The sequence below is a fragment of the Ursus arctos genome, unplaced genomic scaffold (assembly GCF_023065955.2).
Source record: "Ursus arctos isolate Adak ecotype North America unplaced genomic scaffold, UrsArc2.0 scaffold_24, whole genome shotgun sequence".
Taxonomy (NCBI): domain Eukaryota; kingdom Metazoa; phylum Chordata; class Mammalia; order Carnivora; family Ursidae; genus Ursus; species Ursus arctos.
In genome coordinates this window covers 28,884,857-28,905,375 of record NW_026622919.1, presented here as the reverse complement: position 1 = coordinate 28,905,375, position 20,519 = coordinate 28,884,857, and the positions used below count along the sequence as shown (strand labels likewise).

The following is a 20,519-nucleotide window of genomic DNA, read 5'->3' as shown; positions in this document are numbered from 1 at the left end:
TCTAGCTTTCACCTTATACACTTCGGTACTACTATATAGATCTTAATATTGATTATGAATTTTTTAATTTTAAGAAGCTAATTTTTCTGATAAGTATACAAGACCTTATTTTCTTGGAGTCACAGGCTTCTAAGATCTAGGATGTTTGTGCTCCTTGCACTATTGATTGATTAATTATCATAAAGACAACACTGTGGGATATTATAATACCCACTTTATATATGAGGAAATTGTGCTTTCAAGAGGTTAAATAATTCTCTCAAGGTCCACAATGTGGCTCTGTTATGGCCAGGATTTTTTTTTTTTAAGATTTTATTTATTTATTTGACAGAGATAGAGACAGCCAGCGAGAGAGGGAACACAAGCAGGGGGAGTGGGAGAGGAAGAAGCAGGCTCATAGTGGAGGAGCCCAATGTGGGGCTCGATCCCTCAATGCCAGGACCACGCCCTGAGCCGAAGGCAGACACCCAACCACTGTGCCACCCAGGCGCCCCTATGGCCAGGATTTTAATTTAAATTGGGAACGTCTGGTTTCAAGACTGTTGTACAATCCTGGACCCTGGCCTCTAACTCTTCATAATTGTTATATGCATCAAGACACCCATTAGATCCATGAAGGCCAGGACTTTTCTTGGCCTTAATCTCTGCTGCATATCAGGTCCTGGCAGAATAAACTCACAAGAACTATCTATTGAATGCATGAAAGGCAACATAGATTTAAAGACAGAATCATGGATCTGATTTATTTTATCACAAGAACTAGGTAAAAGTGAGAAAATCCCAAGTAAGAAAAGAATTACAAGGACTTCACCTCTTTTGTATTATCTTGTTTTATGGTGTAAGTCAGCCTGCTCATGATCCCCAGGCTGTCCCATCCCTTTGCATAGATGGAGCCACATGTCTGAGTTTTAACCAATAGAATACGGAAGAATTGATGAATGCTACCTCCTGGACTTGAATTATCAGCAAATATTTGTATTGTGCCTTACCAAGTAATAAAGTTCCTATCATTTTACACAGTATTCCTGCATAGCCTGCAAATGCTATTTCATTATCTTTTAGCTTTTAACGTTACAGATGAGAAGCCCAATATTTTTCTCAGTGTTTTCCATTGTAGGTAACTTGTTCTTTCTTCCTGGAAGGTTGTAATATATTCACATTGTCTTAGGAATTCAGGAACTTTATTAGAATATTGCCTGTGAATGTTACTTGTCATAAGTCCTTCCTTGAACTTGACGAACCCCTTTAGCATGCAAATTCAGATCTGTCTTCAACTCAGGATACCTTCTCTCCCTGCTATTTGTTAAAGAATTAATTATTTTCCCAATTCTTTTTTGAACTACTGTTTTTCACGTGTCATGTCTTTGGGGTGCCTCTCACCAAACTTCTTTCTCCGCATAGCATCCTTCTTTGTATCTTTGCTCGGCGCTTTGAGATACATCCTCCGCTTGCCTCCAGTGACCATCCTGTCTTTCAATCAATCTGCTGAGATTCTGAACTGGGAAATCATGTGGTTTGGCTCCATGTTTGTAAATCACTTGAGTCTCTTTCAATGTCTTTGTTTGCCTTTAGACGGTCACTTGTTACACTCCAGCGAGTCATATGCACAGGGTTCTGACTTCTTTCCCCTTCTAGCTGCCAGGACCACGTCACTGAATTTTCTTTCCATTTTGTCTGCTCATTTATGTTCAGGTCTGGCTGTTGGAGTCTCCTAACTGGTGTCAGCCACACGATAGTGTGGGGGAAATCTTTTCTACTCCCAGGAGATTGTCAGTCACCTGTGAAGGCACCCAGAGGGCACCTCCACATTCTAGCTGAGATAGGTTCTCATATTCTGCCACCTCAGGGTCAGAGAGGATGCAGCCCCCAGATCCAGCTCCTGCTTGGCCACACATAGGGGCACACATAGGGACGAGAGAAACCAGATACCTTCAAGGCTGTTGTCACCCTTTCCTCCAGGACCATATATCTCAGAACCAGCATTTTCTCAGGATTCCCCAGGCTGTCCTTTCCTTATCCCAGGGCAATCTCCTTTCTAGCTCTAACTCTGCCTCTTGAGAAAGGAAGCCCTCTGTCTGCTCTTCCCTCTTCCCTCCTCAACTCAGCCTCACATCCCTCCCATCTAGCCCAAGAGAAGAAGGAGTTGGGGGCCAAGGAGAAGAGAGCTGCAATTAGGTGATCATCTTCCCAGAATCCTCGCTCTTCTGTGTTCTTACAAATTGTCTTCTATTTTTAAGTGAAAGAAAAGAAAAAAAGCATCAAAGTAGGATTGAGAGAATAAAATTATGTCATTTAAATAAACAGAAAGAATCATGATCATGATATAAGAGGAAAAAGCCCTGCACTGGAAACCAGACAACCTGTTGCTCATTGTCTTGGGGAATCTTGCAAGGGACCTATCAGTGCTGCATCTCAATTCTCCCTTCTATTAAATAAAGAGGCTAGACCCTGTATGAGCTGAATATTTGTATCTCCCCAAATTCAGATGTCAAAGCCTAATCCCCAATGTGATGGTAATTGGAGGTACGGCTTTTGGGAGATGATTAGGACATGAGGGTGGAGACAGCATGAATGGGATTAGTGCCCCTATTAGAAGAGACACAAAAGGGAAAATCTCTCTCAGCAGTGTGAGAACACAGCAAGAAGGTGGCTATCTACAAGCCAGGAAGCAGGACCTCCCCACACACCTGACCTGCTGACACCTTGATCTTGTACTTCCCAACCTTCAGAACTGTGAGAAATAAATGTTGTTTAAGCCACCAGTCTACGGTATTTTCGTTCTAGCAGCCTAAACTGACTAAGCCAGAAATAGTCATTCCCAAGGCCTAATCCAACAGAAAGCCCTCTGTTAATTACCTGTAATGACTTATGTTCGAAGAAAGCATTAGAAGAAGGAGAAGGAGGAGGTGGTGGAAGAGGAGGAGGAGGGAAAGAAGAGGGGGGGGAAGGAGGAGGAGGAGGAGGAGGAGGAGGAAGAAGAAGAGGAGGAGGAGGAGGAGGAAGAGGAGGAGGAGGAGGAGGAGGAGGAGGAGGAGGAGGAGGAGGAGGAGGAAAGAACTTTTTGTAATAAATTGCAACATGGGTTTGAGAAGTGGTTACATCTTGTATGCCTTGTAAATCACTTCTGAAGCAGCTTAAGTCCCTCATTGCTTCTTTATGCTGCAGCCAATGCCAGAGGATTACGGGATGTCAGCTACTCAGCAAAAGTCATGCATTGTGCTTACTGGCCAAATCAAGGAAGGAGAGAAAATCCAGCTAATTGGCTGGATTCAGAGACATAAAGTGTCAGAGAGGGAACTCCTTAGGCACCATCAAGTCAAGCTCAGTCTCTTGATTCATGCTCAACCTAAGTCCAAACCAAACAAAAAGTGCAAAAGAGCAAGAGTCAAAACAAACAGGGCCTGATAGTCTCAAAAACAGTGAAAGCTCAGTTCTTCCATTTGCCCAGCTGTTTTAAGAAACCACAACAGCAAACATCCACAAATACAAGTTATGACCAGGGGTTATCAGCGCCTTAGATCCCACAGAATAAACAAGGAAGAAAGAGAACAGAGAGTCACAAGGATTAGGTTACTGGGCTCTGTGGTCCATGTGTCCCTCCCTGATGACTAGAAAGATGTGCAGAGATTGACCACAGAATGCACTTTCCATCCTGCCCTGGTGATGTTAAGCCAGCCCAGCCTAGGCCCCTGGCTGGCCCCTAACATGTGGATGAATGCATTGCACTCACTCAGTTCAGGCATTTTACCTGAACTGTCCTCCCTTTCCAAACCTGACTCTGACTTCTTTGGCTCCAAAGCTCCCATCTCTGTTTGTGGAACCAAATTCGCCCCTCAAACTTGGTGCTTGACCCAGGTTCTCTAGAACTGGCCTCCAATTTCCCTCCTCACACCCATGCCCCAAGTTAACACCTGCTCTGAGGAACTCTCCACAAACCTTCTACTTAAATGAGCCTGATCTCCGAGACTGCACCCTGGAATAAGTCTGTCAAGGCTGCAAAAATAGTGAGGTTGTTCCTTAGACCTAGGTTAGTGTGGGCTTGGACAGTTGAAAGTGATCAATACACAGTGCAGGGCGATTAGGAAAGCAGCTTGCGACCAGCTTGTACAGAGCCTTGAATGCTAAGATGTTGCATTTTATCCTAATGACACTGGGAGCTCTTAAAGGTTTTTGAGAAGAAAGAACCCTTGATCAGATCTGTCTCTACTTTTACAAGACCACCCTCGAAGCAATGCGGAGAATGGATATGAGTGAGGCCAGGGAAGCATGATCAATTCACAGGGTAGAAGAGTCCACACGTGAAAGCTGCTAGAGGCCACAGCAGGGAGGATGGAGAAAAGGGGGCAAAATCCAAATAGAATAAGAGAAGGGAATTTGATAGTTACAAATCTTGAGATGATTTGGAAAAAAAAAAAAGAGAGAGAGAGAGAGCCGCCGAGGATGGTAGATATAGTATGTTTTCTCATGTTCCTCCCCCACCCCTACAAATTCACGTCCACCCAGAACCTCAGAATGTTACCTCATTTGGAAATAGGGTTTTTACAGATGTTATTAGTTAAGGATCCCAAGATGACATCATACTGAATTTTGGATGGGCCCTAAATCTAAGGACAATAATCCTTACAACAAGAGAGGTCACAGAGACAGGGAGAAGGCCACATGAAGACAGAGGTAGGCAGAGACTGGAGTGATATGGCCACAAGCCTACGAATGTCAGGGGCCCTCAGAAGCTAGGAATAGGCAAGGAAGGGTCCTTCTCTAGAAGGAGCATGGCCTTTCTGACTCCTTGATTTCAAACTTCTAGCCTCAAGAACTGTGAGAGAGTGCATTTCTGTTGTGTTAAACCACCCCCTTTGTGGTCCTCTGCCAGGGCAGCACTAGGAAATCAACACAGTCGGGAAGCAAGAGGGAACGAAAAGAGTGAGAGAGTTGGTTTCAGCAATAGCTGGGAGCAGGGAGGGGACATAAAAATAGCTAACAGAGCACTTACTGTTTGTGAAGTATTGCATTAAGACTTTCACAAGGTGAGTGTCATTTAATCTGTAAATAGGCCAATTAGACCACTTTTGTTATTATCCCTTTTTTCTGGATGAAGTAAGAATTCATTAACTAACTCAAGCAGTAACCCAATTCAAGATTTGAGCCTGTGTGACTCCCAAGCTCACGTTACACTTCCAGACATATGCAGGAGGCAGAGATAGGGTTAATATGATTGTATCAGTGAGTCCCTGAAGAAGGATCATGAGCTATGAAATCCAAGAGATGTTTTCAGAACATGTTGTTAAACAAAACAGGCACTTCAGAACAAACACAGGCACTTGGGCTTAATTTAAAAAGAAGTCAAGAGTTGGCTAACAAGCTGCCTCAGGTCATTCTTTCTCACCCAAAGCACGCAGCCTTCTTCTAATCAAGGATGGGTAGGTGGGGAGGAGGGACGAGGCTATGACATAAAGAGGGGACAGTGTGCTTCTACTCTACATGGCCCCCTTAACTGGGTTCTAGGAAAAAGACTTCCACCAAACCAAGAGGAACCGTTCACGTGGGCAAACAACGCTCTTTGTCAAAATTCTGATCGATTTTTTTGCTGTGTACATATACATGAAGACAGATAAAATAAAGCAAATAAATTATAAGAGGTTAACTGGCCATAAAGAAAATCGGGCTGTGGATGGGGAAATGAGAGGAAAGAAGGTTGAAGTTCTCTGACTGTCAACACACTACACACATGATATAAACACACACACAAAAATTCACATATGTCCATTAAATGCATATGTAAGAACCCCATGCATATGTAGGAACAGGTATGCATGTTCACACACACACACATGCACACACATCTGTCTCTTTCCACCATGACAACTCCCTGACTTGGGTGGGGGAGGGAGAGTAGTTCCTGATGGATTTTACATCTTTGAAAGAAGAAAACTGTTCTTACCTCAGTGCCCAACCACTGGGAGAGCTTAGGGGGAGTCTAAGGAGGGTGAGAACAGTGAAGGCCCTCTTTGGGTCGGTATGCACATTTGGGACAGAGTGAAAAGTTTGTTCTGATTGAGAAACAAGAGGAGGGAGCAGATTGCTGCTTTCCACTAAGGGCTGACCAACAGCTGTCATTTGAATGGCAGTAACTGACAGTAACAGCTTGGTGGCATCATATTTAATGGGAAGAAACCAGCTCACCTTCTGCCCTGGTTGCTATGTACAGAGTTCCAAGGAGGCCATAACAAAGGCTGTGAATGTTACTGCTCAGGGTAGAAGGAAATAGGCCCTGTCCCCAAGGAAAGGGGGGCCTTGCTTTGTTCAGCTTTGCTGGAATTTATGGGCTCTGCAGAGTGGAGTTCATGCAAGTGGCCCAGGAGGCAGTCAAAGCCCCTTTGAATTATTCAGATATACCTGACTCCAAGAGAATTGTTCAGATATCCTTCATTCCAAGAAGCTTCTCAAAGTAATTACTGAACTTGGGAGAACGTAATTAAAGAACCCAGGTCTCCTATACCCATATTTAGGCATAGTGGAAGATTTCCTGGCATTTTTTAAATAGCATCAGCTTCCATTTTATCCCCTCTGGGAGTTCACTGACCCACCAGCAATTGGCTATTCCTTGGACGAGGATAAGAAATGAGCCACATCATTTTGGTTGTGTAAATGAAAGCTCAAGCAGGTTTCTTTGGCCCCGAGGGGAGAAAAGAAACATATATTTTAAGGATAAATATGTGTGAGTTTAAGAAATCAGCAGACATATTTTCTTTGCTTCCCATCCCATACCCACACTGGGAAGAGAGAAATTGAGGACACATGTTGCTGAGATCTTACAGTTGTTGTGGCTGACTATAATGTCACTGGGTCCACTTCAAAAGTCAGTGCTGCTGAATGAAGGATAGCCAGGTGCCCATGGCAGGGGGCTAACAAATCAAGTGGCTTAAGGTCAAGAGATCTGCCCCCAGGAGCCATCCGAGCTGGAGATGAGGCAAAAGACATCCGTCATTAGTGTGTATACCAAGTGTTGGAGTGTGGTAATATTAACACATAGCTTTCAGAACTAACAGTGCAATGCAATAGTTGTGGTTCTCCATCCTATAGAGAGTCACAATTGCCTTTAATGGTAAATCATAACTTGTCTATCCCCTATCCTGCTGTTGTAGGAAACCTACACTTTTACCAGATTCCTTGCCTCGGAGATTTCTGAGAATCCCTGTGGCATATTGGGGTGTCCCACAGGTCCATCCTGTTTGTCCCTTGTCACCTCAGTCAACCGTCTGAGACTGGGTCAGGGTTTTGTAGAAGACTCTTCCTAATATTTCATGATCAGCTCCTCAAGACTCATCACCCCAAGAATGGGGTGTATGCATCTCATTCTATCACGAATGACAACAATCCTTACAACAAGAAGAGAGGTCACAAAAGGAGAGAGAAGGCCAATGAAGACAGGTCGGCAGAGATTGGAGTGATGTGGCCACAAGCCAACGAATGTCAGGGGCCACCAGAAGCTAGGAATAGGCAAAGAAGGGTCCTTCTTCAGAAGGAGCATGGCCTTTCTGACTCTTGATTTCAAACTTCTAGACTTAAGAACTGTTTCTATCCCTTAATTTCTATCCCTTAATTACCCAAGCATGAGCAAGACCACTCTGCCATGTGTAATATCACATTATTGAAGGCATTGGGCTCCAAAAGAAGAAAACTGCAACATGCAAAAAGAAAAGTAAGTGCTAGATCATGGATAGGACTATTCTCATTATCCACAATGGCCATCCATCCCCTCCCGCTGGGTGGGTTACTTCCCCTCAGTGAGACTTCTATGGGCCACATTTCCCCTTCTTGGAGGCCAGGCCCCCAAATCCTCTGAGTAACTGCACATATATGACCCCAAAGAAAAAGGAAATATAATGTCAGTAATGTATTTTAAACACAATAAAGACAACTTTTTACATTATAGGTACAGCAGAATTGCACTTCATTACCCAGAACATTCCACTGCAGAACAGAAAGTCAGGCTCAGCTCTAGTCCTCAATTATAACAACAGTAACAACCACAACAATTATAATAGCAGCTGTAGAGCAGTGTCTACTCCATGCCAACAATAATATTAACTACTTTTAATATATTAATATATGTAATCTCTGTATATATGCATGTATTATATACTAATATATAAAATATTATATATGTATGTATATTATTTTAATGTTTACACTGCTATTGATATCATATATTAGTCTCATTTCATGGGTAAGAAAACTAAGGAGAAATAAAGTAACTTGTCCAAGATCACACTTTTGGAAAAATTAGAAATGGATTACAATCAAGATTCTTCAAGACACTGAACCAGTATAAAGGCTGACTGCCTTCCCCAAGGAACTAAAAAAGAAAAACACCAAAAGATTTCTGGGAGACAATAACAGAGGAGAGCAAGAGTGGAACACCAAGAGTTCCTATCTTATTGTACCTTCCCAAAGGGTGCAGTTATGCTTCCTATTAAAAGCCAGAGCCTTACCCATACACCTGTTATTGTATTCAGCAAACAATTTCTGCCATCATACATGGCTCTCGACCCTGGTCCAGGTGTTCTAGGTAACACAAATAAGGCAGCTGCCAAGACGTGTATTTGTGAGGTGCTAAGAAGTTAAATGGAGACTAACTTTGAGCAGGAGTTCTCCACTCCTTCCCTTCCAAATTCCCAGGGCTGATTAGTTATACAATCTAAGGATGCTTCCTTCTGTTAGGCAAAGAATGGGACCCTGACCTAAAGGCTGGAAGTAACTGGTTGGTTTTCCATGCCTGACCTTCTCTTTCACAGGGCTTAGCTCCCTAACCTGAACTAATTAGGGCTGTTACAAACCAAGGCCTATGTCTGCCTGATAAAACAACAAATACCTAAGGGGAAAATGAGGTCAAAAGCCAAAATAATAAGACATTTGAAGAGCGTGACTATTTCAAATGAAAATAGTGGGTTACATATTCCACCAAAAGCAAACATATTAGCACCAAAAATTTGTTTGCCTAAGGAAAAATTTAAAAGAGATAACAGAAGTTATTTCAAAGTGATGCAAAATAAGAAGAAAGCATAAAAAGGACCAAGAAGAAATATTAGATATAAAAAGACAACTAGCTGAAGTAAAGAATACACATGAAAGAGACTGCAGAAAGAATTAGCTAAAGGAATGGGTTCACAATGGAAAGACTGCACTGGGAAAAAGTTCCCAGAGGGAAGAATAAAAAGGCAAAAAAGCCTCACATAAAATATATTAAAAATAAATCTAAGAGGTGATGGGAAAGAAGAAATAGAAGTGGAAGTAATAACTCTAGGGATAACAGAAATCCCTGAAAGAGGGAGCAATAATGAAGAGGAGATATTTAAAGAAATAATGAAGATGAGTTTCCCTGAATGAAAGAGAAGAAGAAAAAACATGGAGGAGAAAGCTTCAGATTGAAAGGGCCAGAGACTCCCAAAGAGGAGAGACAAGGAGAAGCCCCACATTAAATGTCTAATAAGAAAATGTGAGAGCATCAAAAGCAAGGAGGAAATTGTGAACACTCCTAGAGAAAAAGGACAGACCCTGCATTAACAAGCATGGATTAAGTTATTTCAGATGTTTCAACAGAACATGAGAAACAGCCATAAAAAAAAAAAGAATGAAAAAAATAGAGTAATGTTTTCAATGTATTGGGAAGAAGTATCTAGAACCATAAAACCAAGAAACTGATATTCACTCAAATTGCTATTTAAATATGAAGTGGTACTAAAACCCTCTCAAGCATCAAAACCCTCTGCCTGTCACAAAAACACTCATACTGAAGTCAGTATTCTATTAAGTACTTCAATTAGAGAAGAAGAAATTCCAGGAAATAGTGTAAGATGTATGTGAGGGGACAGTGATGAAATATCTTAGTAGATTTTGATAGTCTTAAAAGTAGTTACAAGTAAAGACAAAGAGAAATTATATCCATAATAATCCAGAATTAAAAGTCCAGACCAGTGATTCTCAAAGTAGACCAACAGCAGCATCACCTGAGAATTTGTTAGAAATACAAATTGTCAGGGGCGCCTGGGTGGCACAGCGGTTAAGCGTCTGCCTTCAGCTCAGGGCGTGATCCCGGCGTTCCGGGATCGAGCCCCACATCAGGCTCCTCCGCTATGAGCCTGCTTCTTCCTCTCCCACTCCCCCTGCTTGTGTTCCCTCTCTCGCTGGCTGTCTCTATCTCTGTCGAATAAATAAATAAAATCTTTAAAAAAAAAAAAAAAAAAAGAAATACAAATTGTCAGACCCCATCCTAGACATGCTGAATTCTTGAGTATGGAGCCCGGCAATCCGTGAGTTAACCAACCTCCCCACGATTTGGATGCATTGTTACAGTTTGAGGATCACTGGTCTCAAAGTATGGTTTGTGGACCCCTGAAAATCCCTGAGATTCTTTCAGGGGATCCACAAGGGGAAAACAATTTCTATCATAATACTACAATGTTATTTGCCTTGTCACTCCCTGGAGTTTTCCAGAGGCTAAATGACTTATTTAAAAAAATTTTTTTTTAAATTAATGTAGTAGCAAATAACAGAATCTAGCTATCTTCTCTAAGGCAGACAAAAAGAGAGATCAGCTAAAATGTGAAACAATGCCATGCTTTCATTTGCAAAATGCAGTTATTTTTCATGAAAATATGTTCTTTATGTTATCATGTAATGGGTTTGCTATTACTATTTTTCAGTGAATTAATAAATATACTCAAAGTTCTCAGTTTTAATTTTTAAAATGAAAGATTTTAATAGATATAACATCCATAAGCAAAAAGTCTTTGGAGTTCCAAATATTTTTTCACAGTATAAAGAATTTCTGAAACCAAAATATTTGAACCATATCATCAATATAACAGGAGAGAAGAAGATAGAGAACAATCATATAAGAATAGGCTAACATCTTGTCATACTGGGGTTATGTAGTGATAGTAATTCAAAGAAGAAGGGACTAAAATTAAATTTAAAAAGTGGGATAAACTGAAATAAAAGCTGTGATGGTAAAAACAGATCCAAATTATTAATAATTACATCAACTAGATTAAATAGTCCAATTAAAAGACACACTGTTTACAATAGGTAAACAAAATAGTACAAAAATATACTATTTACAAAAGACAAGTAAGAACATGCTCATATTGAAAATATAAGAATAGAAAGCAATAAACCATGCAAACACTAAGTGAAAGAAAGCTACTGTGATTGTATTAACATTGCCTTAATAGACTTAATAGATAAAGATAGCATTTCTTAGTGATAAATGGTTCATTTCAACAGGAAGATATAACAGTCCTTGACCTATATGCACCTAATTATTTAGCCACAACATATATAAAGCTAGAATTGGCAAGACTTACATACAATATCTACAAACCCAAAAACACACTGGAAATTTGACCAAAAAAATGCCACATGCTGGCTTACCAAGTAAATCTCAAAAACTTTCAAAAGATTGGAATAATCTAGAGTACGTTCTCTGAATATCTAATTAAGTTACCAATATGTAACAAAATCACCATTTTTAGAAATTAAACAATTCATTTTTAAATAATCGGGATCATAGTAGAAATCACAATGGAAATTTGAAAGTATTTTGAAATGAATACTAATGAAAACATGATGTCAGAATGTGTGTGATGAAAATAAAGCCACGTTAAAGGGAAAAGCATAGCATTAAATGCATGTATCAGAAAAGAATAAAAGGTAAAAATCAATTAACTAAAAATCTATCTCAAGAAATTAGGGGTTTTTTTTTTTTACAAGATTTAAAAAAAATTTTTTAAAGTAATGTCTACACTCAAAGTGGGCTCAATCTCACAAACCTGAGATCAAGAGTTGCATGCTCTACTGACTGAGCCAGTCAGATGCCCCTCAAGAAACTAGTTGGTTGTTGTTTTTTTTTAAGATTCTATTTATTCATTTGAGAGAGAGAGAAATATCCAGTGAGAGAGGGAACACAAGCAGGGGGAGTGGGAGAGGAGGAAGCAGGCTCCCAGCGGAGGAGCCTAATGTGGGGCTTGATCCCACAACGCCGGGATCATGCCCTGAGCCGAAGGCAGACGCTTAATGACTGAGCCACCCAGGCACCCCTCAAGAAACTAGTTTTTAAGATTTTTTTTTTTAATTTATATATTTGACAGAGATAGACAGCCAGCGAGAGAGGGAACACAAGCAGGGGGAGTGGGAGAGGAAGAAGCAGGCTCCCAGCAGAGGAGCCCGATGTGGGACTCGATCCTGAAACGCCAGGATCACGCCCTGAGCCGAAGGCAGACGCCGAATGACTGTGCTACCCAGGCGCCCCAGAAACTAGTTTTTAAGAAAAGTTAAAATTCCCCCAAATTTAACAAATTAAAGCCCCTAAATTTAAAAGGAAATAATTTTAAAAGGTTACAAATTAATGAATTAGAAAGCAAACAATAAACATACTTTCAACAAAGCCACAAATTGATTCATTGAAGAGATGCAGTAAGATTGATAAATTCCTAGTTAGACCAATGAAAAGGGGAAATATACCAACATCAGGAATACAAAAGTGGATACTGCTACAAATAGCACCGATATTATATATGAAGAGTAACGTTATGCAAATACACTTCAAAATTAGGTTAAATGGATAAATTTCTAAGAATATATTTACAGCATGCAAACTAGTATAAAATATAGTTTCTAAAACTGATACATGAAGATATAGAAAATAGGAATAGTCCTATACTAATTAAAGAAGCTGAATCCTAATTAATGGATAAAGAGGAACTTTAGGCCCAGGTAACTTCACCAAAAAATTCTTCCAAACATTTTAAGGAAGAAATAAAACCAATTATAGCCAAATTCTTCCAGTGAATAAAAAAAAAAGTAAACAATTTTAAACTTTTTGAAGCCAGTATAATCTTGATATGAAGTTAAATGCACAAGGCCTTATGAAAAAGAAAAAAAATTTTTTGAGTAAAAAAAAAAAGTGTCTTACTCATGAACACAGATGCAAACATCCAGAACAGAATATTAGTAAGCCAAATCCAGAAATTACATAAAAAGAACAGCCAGGTTGTGTTTATTCCCAGTGTGCATGGTTAGTTCATTCAAAAGTCAACTAGTGTGATTCCCCAAATTAACAGAATAAAGAAAGATAAAACAATATAATCACTTTCATGGATGGAAAAAAACTGTCATAAAATTTAACAATATTTTAGTATTTTAACAATATTTAGAATTTTTAAAAATTCTTAGCAAACTTCTTTAATCAGATAATGGCAAGCATGCAAGAGAGAGAGAGGGAGATGGAGAAGAGTCCAGCAGAAAGGGAAAGAAGGAAGGGAGGAAGCTAGGAAGGAAGAAAAGACAGGAGGAAGAGAGGCAGGGAGGGAGGGAAGCCACACAGGAGGAAAGGATATAAAAATGATTCATAATACTAGTTGTATAGCACTTTGGAACCTTGAGGCAAGAGGGACTCATCCAAAACAACAATCAGTTTTACTGGCCTCCCTTTTCTCTCTTTGGTTCATATCCCTTCACAGAACTCAGGGCCACCTATTCATCTTTATACCTACAAATGCCTTGCCTGTACTTTGCGCATAGTAGGCTCATCATAAGTGTTTATTAGAGACAGTAATTCAGGGGATGATAACCCCTAAAGCAGCACGAATAGGCATTATTATTCTTTCCCACCTCGTAATCACTGGAGTGGAATGTTTTTTGCAAACACTGAGATACTGAGAGTCTCTCATCAGAACCATAATGTATTGACTTCACTCTTCCTTATACCAGTTTGATTAACTTAGCAATAATTGGCTGACTGAGGCAATAACAGGACAGCTCCCCTTTCCTGGGTTCTCTTCCTCCTTTTTGGGGTGTTGGTGTGTGTTTCTTTCTTTCTCTGCTCCTCCTTCTCTTGTTCCTCTCTCTGATTTGGTTGAGGATTTTTTTAGTTTTTCCCCCATCATTTTCCTTATCTTCCTAGAACTATTAACTAAAGTTAATTAAAGTTTAAGGGAATACAGGGTTTGCTCCATGATTTGAAATGTTCATAAGCTAAAGTTCTGTGCCTAGCACTGATATTAAATGTAAAGAAAAACAAGTTTGAAATTAAAAGAATATAATCCTACTATCCCTATCTGCTGTAACTCTGGAAAAACACACATCTTTTGCTTCTGATTCAAAATATTAATCTCCAACAGTGCTTCCAGCTTCACACATTCACAGCTTCCTTGGGAAAATCCCTCTCTCTGAAAAGCTACTTTACTCTACTTCCAGTGAAAGTAGTTCTTAAGGAGGCTACATAGAAAAACGGGAACAACAGAATATTTAAGACTTGGTTTTTACATTATTTACATAATTTATAAGTTATTTCGCATAATTTACCAATTATTTTATATAATTATGAATACTGAGTAATGCTGAAGGACCTAATCCACTTAGCCCTTAACTCTGCTAAAAGTGAACATCTACTTACCCAGAAGAGAGAGGTGGGATCCACTAAACTGAAAACTCCTTGTGGAAATTCCCTTTCCCAGTGGGAAGCCAGAAAGATTTCTGAATCATAGGAAGACCTCACCACTTCTGGTTTCTCTCACAGAGGACAGTCAGACAAGAAGACATTTTTCCCAACTCCCCTCATTGAAATGATAACAGGCAGATACTTTGTGTTGGCTGGCCCTCCAGCTGCTCTAATTCCTGAAATCATCCTTAGGAGTGCCTAGAACCGGGAAAGAGACCGTTGACTCCTGACTGTTTAAAGTGACAGCATGGTGACATTTCTCCCTGCTTTCTTTTTTTTTTTTTTTAAGATTTTATTTATTTATTCAACAGAGATAGAGGCAGCCAGCGAGAGAGGGAACACAAGCAGGGGGAGTGGGAGAGGAAGAAGCAGGCTCATAGCGGAGGAGCCTGATGTGGGGCTCGATCCCATAACGCCGGGATCACGCCCTGAGCCGAAGGCAGGCGCTTAACCGCTGTGCCACCCAGGCGCCCCTCTCCCTGCTTTCTTTGAGCTCTGCACATCCGGGTCAGGTTCCTTGAGGAGGAGAAAGAGGATCTGCAATGGGTAGATGGGCCCAAGTCAACCCTAGGAAGACAAGTTGTCATAAATGCTTCCTCAGCCTTCTTTCCATTTCTTCCTCCTTTAGGATTTTGCTACAATTTCCAATGCCCTTTCTCAGAAATGGAAGCCCAGTGTGGAGTGTAGGTTTTTCTTTCCTAATTACAGATTCTTACCTTCTAGGGAAAAGGCATACTAATCAGGCCTAGCTGATGGTCCCTGTTATCTTTTCATGAATCTGGCCTCACATCGGGGATTTTAGGTTTGAGGAAAGGAGGGCTGGTAACTCTGAGGGCAGAGAGGGAGGAGAAGTTTGGTTTTCCATGTAGTAAGTACTAAGGGAGTTCTGAAGTCACGAGCCTTTGTCCAGCTGCTTTGTCACAGATATACACTTGCTTTGCAGCAAGTGTTTTCAGGGCTTTCCAAAGGGTTGAGAGGTCTTGAAACATGTCTCTACTGCAGGCTACAGGATCATGTCATCTAGAAACTTGAAATAATACAAACAACAACTGTAGAATCCCCATGCCACTTGGAAAAGGGATGTGGTAAGAAGAAAATGAGATACTATCGATGAAGCACTTAGGAAGTGACAGGGTTAAGGACCTGTAATAGCAACATAATTGCTCCTATTGTGTAAACTTTATGTTTATTTTCCTATGCTGCTCTTCATCGATGGTAACAAGGCCTTGCTATTTTGTCAATACTAACTCTTCCAAGTTTATCAAGATACCTGATTCAGTTACACTATCATTTTCCTCATTTCCTCTGGCATATTCATTAATTCATTCAACAAACTATTATTGAATACGTATTACATATCAAGCTAAGTACTAAATGGAACATTCAAAGACCGGCAAGCTGTGCTTCCCATTCTTAAAGGGCTTACAATCTAGCTGGAGAAACAGATACATGACCACCAACTCAAACATAAGGCAGAGAGAAAAGTAAACACACAGTGTATTGAAGCATAAGGTTAGCAGTCCATATAAAGCAGAGCAGCAGAGCTATGGAGAGTGAAGCCAATCCAAACTGGGAGGGAACAGGAAGGGAGTCAGAAAAGGCTTCTGAAGTAGGGGAAGCTTGCACTGCCTTTAGTACCAAATGAGGACTCGGTGCCCACCCAGTCAAAAAGGGAAAAGGGGAAAGGACATCCCAACAGCCTGAACAGAGTGGCAAAGCCACAGGGCAATGAGTCACCAGAAAGTGTTAGTACAACTGCGAGTATTGTATGTGCCTGGAGCCAGGAAGGCAGGGAGTTTGGGCAAGAGGAGAGGAGCAGCAGGCTGGAGCCGACCATAAAGGACCTGGCTTGCCTTGTCGCACTCCCACCTCTCTGCAGCCAGACAAAGAGAGGCAGCCAGCCAGATGCTGAGAAGCAGCTTGAGGCGTGAGAACACAAGCACAGTCAAGACAGAAACACCATTATACAAGCCTCCAGCGCGGACGCTGGGCAGCCTAGAGAAACCCCAGCACACCATTCCAGTTCTAAAGCTCAGGAACTGGGGCTTTTGTTTTTGCTGCAGGACAGGATTGAGAGAACACACAATGCCCAGTGTTGAAACTCCCTGTTTGGAAGGAAGAACAGTTGCACATCTGGGAAAGGTTAGGGTCAAACATATAAATGAGGGGAGCGGAGCACATTCCTCTGAGACACTCCGTCTGTGACGTCAATTGCTGCTGGGTTTGGACAGAGGCTGCTCTCTGGTGCAGTAGTCAGGGACCCATTAACTTTGCCCAGCGCCCGAGTGTTTATGTGGAAAATGTGAGGCCAGGAAGTTTCTCTTAATTATGATTTGGAGGTTGTCAAGTGAGTATTCTTTAGTAGTTGGTTTCTGTCTTTCCCACCTCTCCTCTACTCATTTCCTATTTTCTCGTCTGTAGCCCAATCTCTCTCTCTCTCATCCCACTCTTACAAAAAAGAGTTCTATTTACTTCAATGGTTTTTCTGAGTCGCTTCCTCCCTCTGCATTCTAGACCTTGCTGTTACTTCCCGCTCCCCCTTTCCATGGCTGGGGGCCCAGCTGGGAAATGAACTCTCAGAGCATGTGACCACTTGTAACATGGTGTTTTGACTATTGACTTTCTTGTCTTCCAAACTTCAGGGAGCAAGCTGCACTCTGCACAGGCACCATCATGGCCTGTCCCCAAAGTCAGAAGGAGACCGGAAACTAGGCCAGCATCATCCCTTCCTCCCTCAGGTGTCAGTCAAACCTAAGGATTGTTGGTAGAGGCCAAAATCTGTATGTAGGAAAGTGCTCAAGGCCTGGAATTTCCCCCCTTCTTACCTCCATCCTATTCTCAACACTTCCAAGGCCATTATCATCCACCCAAAATAATAAACTGGAGAACTAGGGACCTGTTTGTAACTACCATTACCCTATTTAAATCTGGGCCACGCTGAGGCTCCTCAGTGCTCCACTGCCAATGCTAGGGAGAAAAATAACAGTCCTTTATAATGAGCAATTACCCACATATGGATGATTCAAGAAATATTAAGAATTACTGACAGCACACTTTAAGACCAAGACTACTTTTATATTTGCTTCATAACTTTACCCCACCACCAACTTCTTCCCCTATAAGTACTGCTGAGACGCTTGAGGAAAGAAGAAATGAAACAACGATGCAATTGGAAAACACAAACTCATTTTAATATCAACCTCAACTGTGCATGATCTGAAGAGTAACTAAGCAAGAGGAAAGATAGAGAAAATGTATATGTAGATAGATACTTGTTACCTAATTTTCAGATTTTTTACTTGTATTGATGTAGCACTCATTGTAACATTTATTGTTACATATTCCAATTAACATTAAATGTTGTGTGTTAAATGTAATAGTACATTTAATAATATACATGCATCCTTAATAAATCAAGCTGCTGAGGGGGAGAAATAGAGTATAATCATCACTTAGAACAAGATATAGGACATTTCTATCACCTAGAAGTTTCCCTCATGCCCCACCTACTCAATACCTACCTCCAAAGATAATCTGACTTCTGTCACCATGGATAAGTTTTGTCCGCCTTGCTGTTTTGTCTGTCTCGCTTATCCTATACACTGAATTATATGGTATACTCTTTTATGTCTGACTTCCCTTCCTCATCATCATGTTTGTGAGATTTCTACTTACATTTAACAAAATACAGCTTTTTCTTTTTCATTGCTGTGTAGTATGAATATGCCATTATATGAATATGCCACAATTTATCCATTCTATGATTCAATCACTCGATTTTGAAAATATTCTCTGCTCTTCAGGACTATACAGACTACTCTTTCTCTTCGTTCAGGTACTAACTACACAGCAGTAAACTCTGCATTAATGATTTGCAATCGCAGGTGTATGTTAGAATTACTTGAATAATTTTTTACCTTATTTATGCCTTGTACTATACAATGATGCTCATGAGGACTATGGATACCACTCGGGGAAGACGTGTCATCCAAGAATTTCTAAGATGGAATTATTCTTTTATTTTGATTGAGACCAGAGGATTTAAAATGGAATTGACCTTATGTAGCATAGCACAGATAAAATAATGATGACCATACTGCTGCTGGTAGACATGTGTTGAAGCTTCCTGTACACCAGGCACTGTGCTAAGCACCATACAAACGCATTACCCAGCTGGCTCGCTATTAGAATCCCATACCCAACATGATGGCTGGCACATAACAGGTGCTCAAAACACACTGAGTCAGTAAATTTAACTGGGTCCCCACAACAACTTTTGAAGTAGGTTATCTCTATTTTAAAGAAGAGGAAAATAGAAGTCAGTAAATTTAGTCAGTAATAGAGTCAGTAAATAGAGTCAGTAAATTTAACTTGGTCCCCACAACAACTTTTGAAGTAGGTTATCTCTATTTTAAAGAAGAGGAAAATAGAAGTCAGAACCTTCAGAATTTTCCCAGTTATGTAGCATAAATTTGGGAAAAGTAGGAATAAAATACAGGCTTCAAACACCCTACTGATCTATCATTGGATGAGATATAGATATGGCTTTTCTAGTGAGAGAGGTAGGGGAGGAGGATAGTTGTGGATCCCACATGGGAGTCTGGGTGACTTGGAGAGTGAAATCTTAAAGAAATTCAAATACAAGGAAAGAGTGTGATGCTTACTCTCATTGATTATTTAGCATGGGCAGAGCATCTGATAATTGGCATCAGAGGGATGAGGACACCAATTCCTATTTTCTTGTCTGTAGCCCAATCTCTCTCTCTCTCTCTCATCCCACTCTTATAAAAAAGAATTCTATCCACGTCGATGGGTTTGTAGTTCTTTAACAATAAGCTCTTTAAGTTGGTTTCGTTATCTCTGTCAACGAGAAAACTGGGCCTTTGGGACATCAAGTACCATAAGTAACTGGAGTCACACAGTAGGCTGTGTACCCACAGTCCTAAAACCAGGTCTAGCTTCAGAGTTCGTGCTTTTTTTACTGCATCCTGCTGAAAAGTGAAGGTGTAGAAATGGATGGAGATTTAGTAGGCTCTGTTGTCAGCCCTACAAGAACATCGTGGAAGGTGGAAGGGAAATAGAAATTGAGATAATTTTTAAAAAAAAATAACAGCTTATGTTTACTGAGCATTCACGATGTCCTAAAGAATCTACTAAGGATTTTTCATGCATGACCTAATTAATCCTCACAGCCACTTCTGAAGAAGGAACTCTTTTTATTCGCACATTATAGATGAGTCACAGAGACCTAGGTCAAGTAGCTTACCCAAGATCATGCTGTTATTAAAGGGCCAACCCTAAATTAGAAGTCAACCATTTAGCTCCCAATTGCATGATCTTTATCTCCATGCTGCATCGACTCTTAAGGGAAAGATAGGAGAAGAGATACCATGCAGACAGAAGCAAAACCAAGGAAATGCACTGGGATATTATGTGATATACCAGAGCTAAGAGACCACTGCTGATCCAAGCCTAACCTACAGCATGGATGTTAAGACCACTGCTGGTCCAAGCCTAACCTACAGCATGGATGTTAATTTTGTGTACCCATGGTCACGACCTAAAGCTGAGATATGGACCTAGGGACCAAACAGAAAAAGCTCATTTTTCTAGGGATCAGGGTGGTTAAAACTAGAACTGAAACAGTATGAATACATGTTCAAGAAATAATGACCTTCAGAGTTAGAATCAGATGAGGAACCAGTTACTTGGTTCCCTCAAACAAGAAAAGACCAGCAATAAGCTAAAGAATGTTTTAACCCTAAATGAATATATTAGTTGCTGTGAGATTTCAAACTGGTGTTGTTCCCTTAGGCCACCACACAGTAGAGGCAGAATAGCTTTCTATCTGCTACCTGTGCTCTCAGACTTATTTCCATAAAGGAATATCCACCCTGCTCCACCCCTACTATTTATTAAGATGTGTAGAGTTGTAATGAGAAACCTTGATTAGCTTCCTTCCAAGTATGTCTATGGTTCATAATCTTGGGGTAAACAGTGTTGGGGAGCACAATATTGC

General features: G+C 40.6%; 1 protein-coding gene across 1 annotated transcript in view; it reads right to left on the bottom strand.

Annotated features, from left to right (window-relative positions):
* PCTP (phosphatidylcholine transfer protein) overlaps positions 1 to 20,519 on the bottom strand; it is a 200,324-nt gene that overhangs the window by 166,626 nt on the left and 13,179 nt on the right. The window lies entirely within an intron of this gene.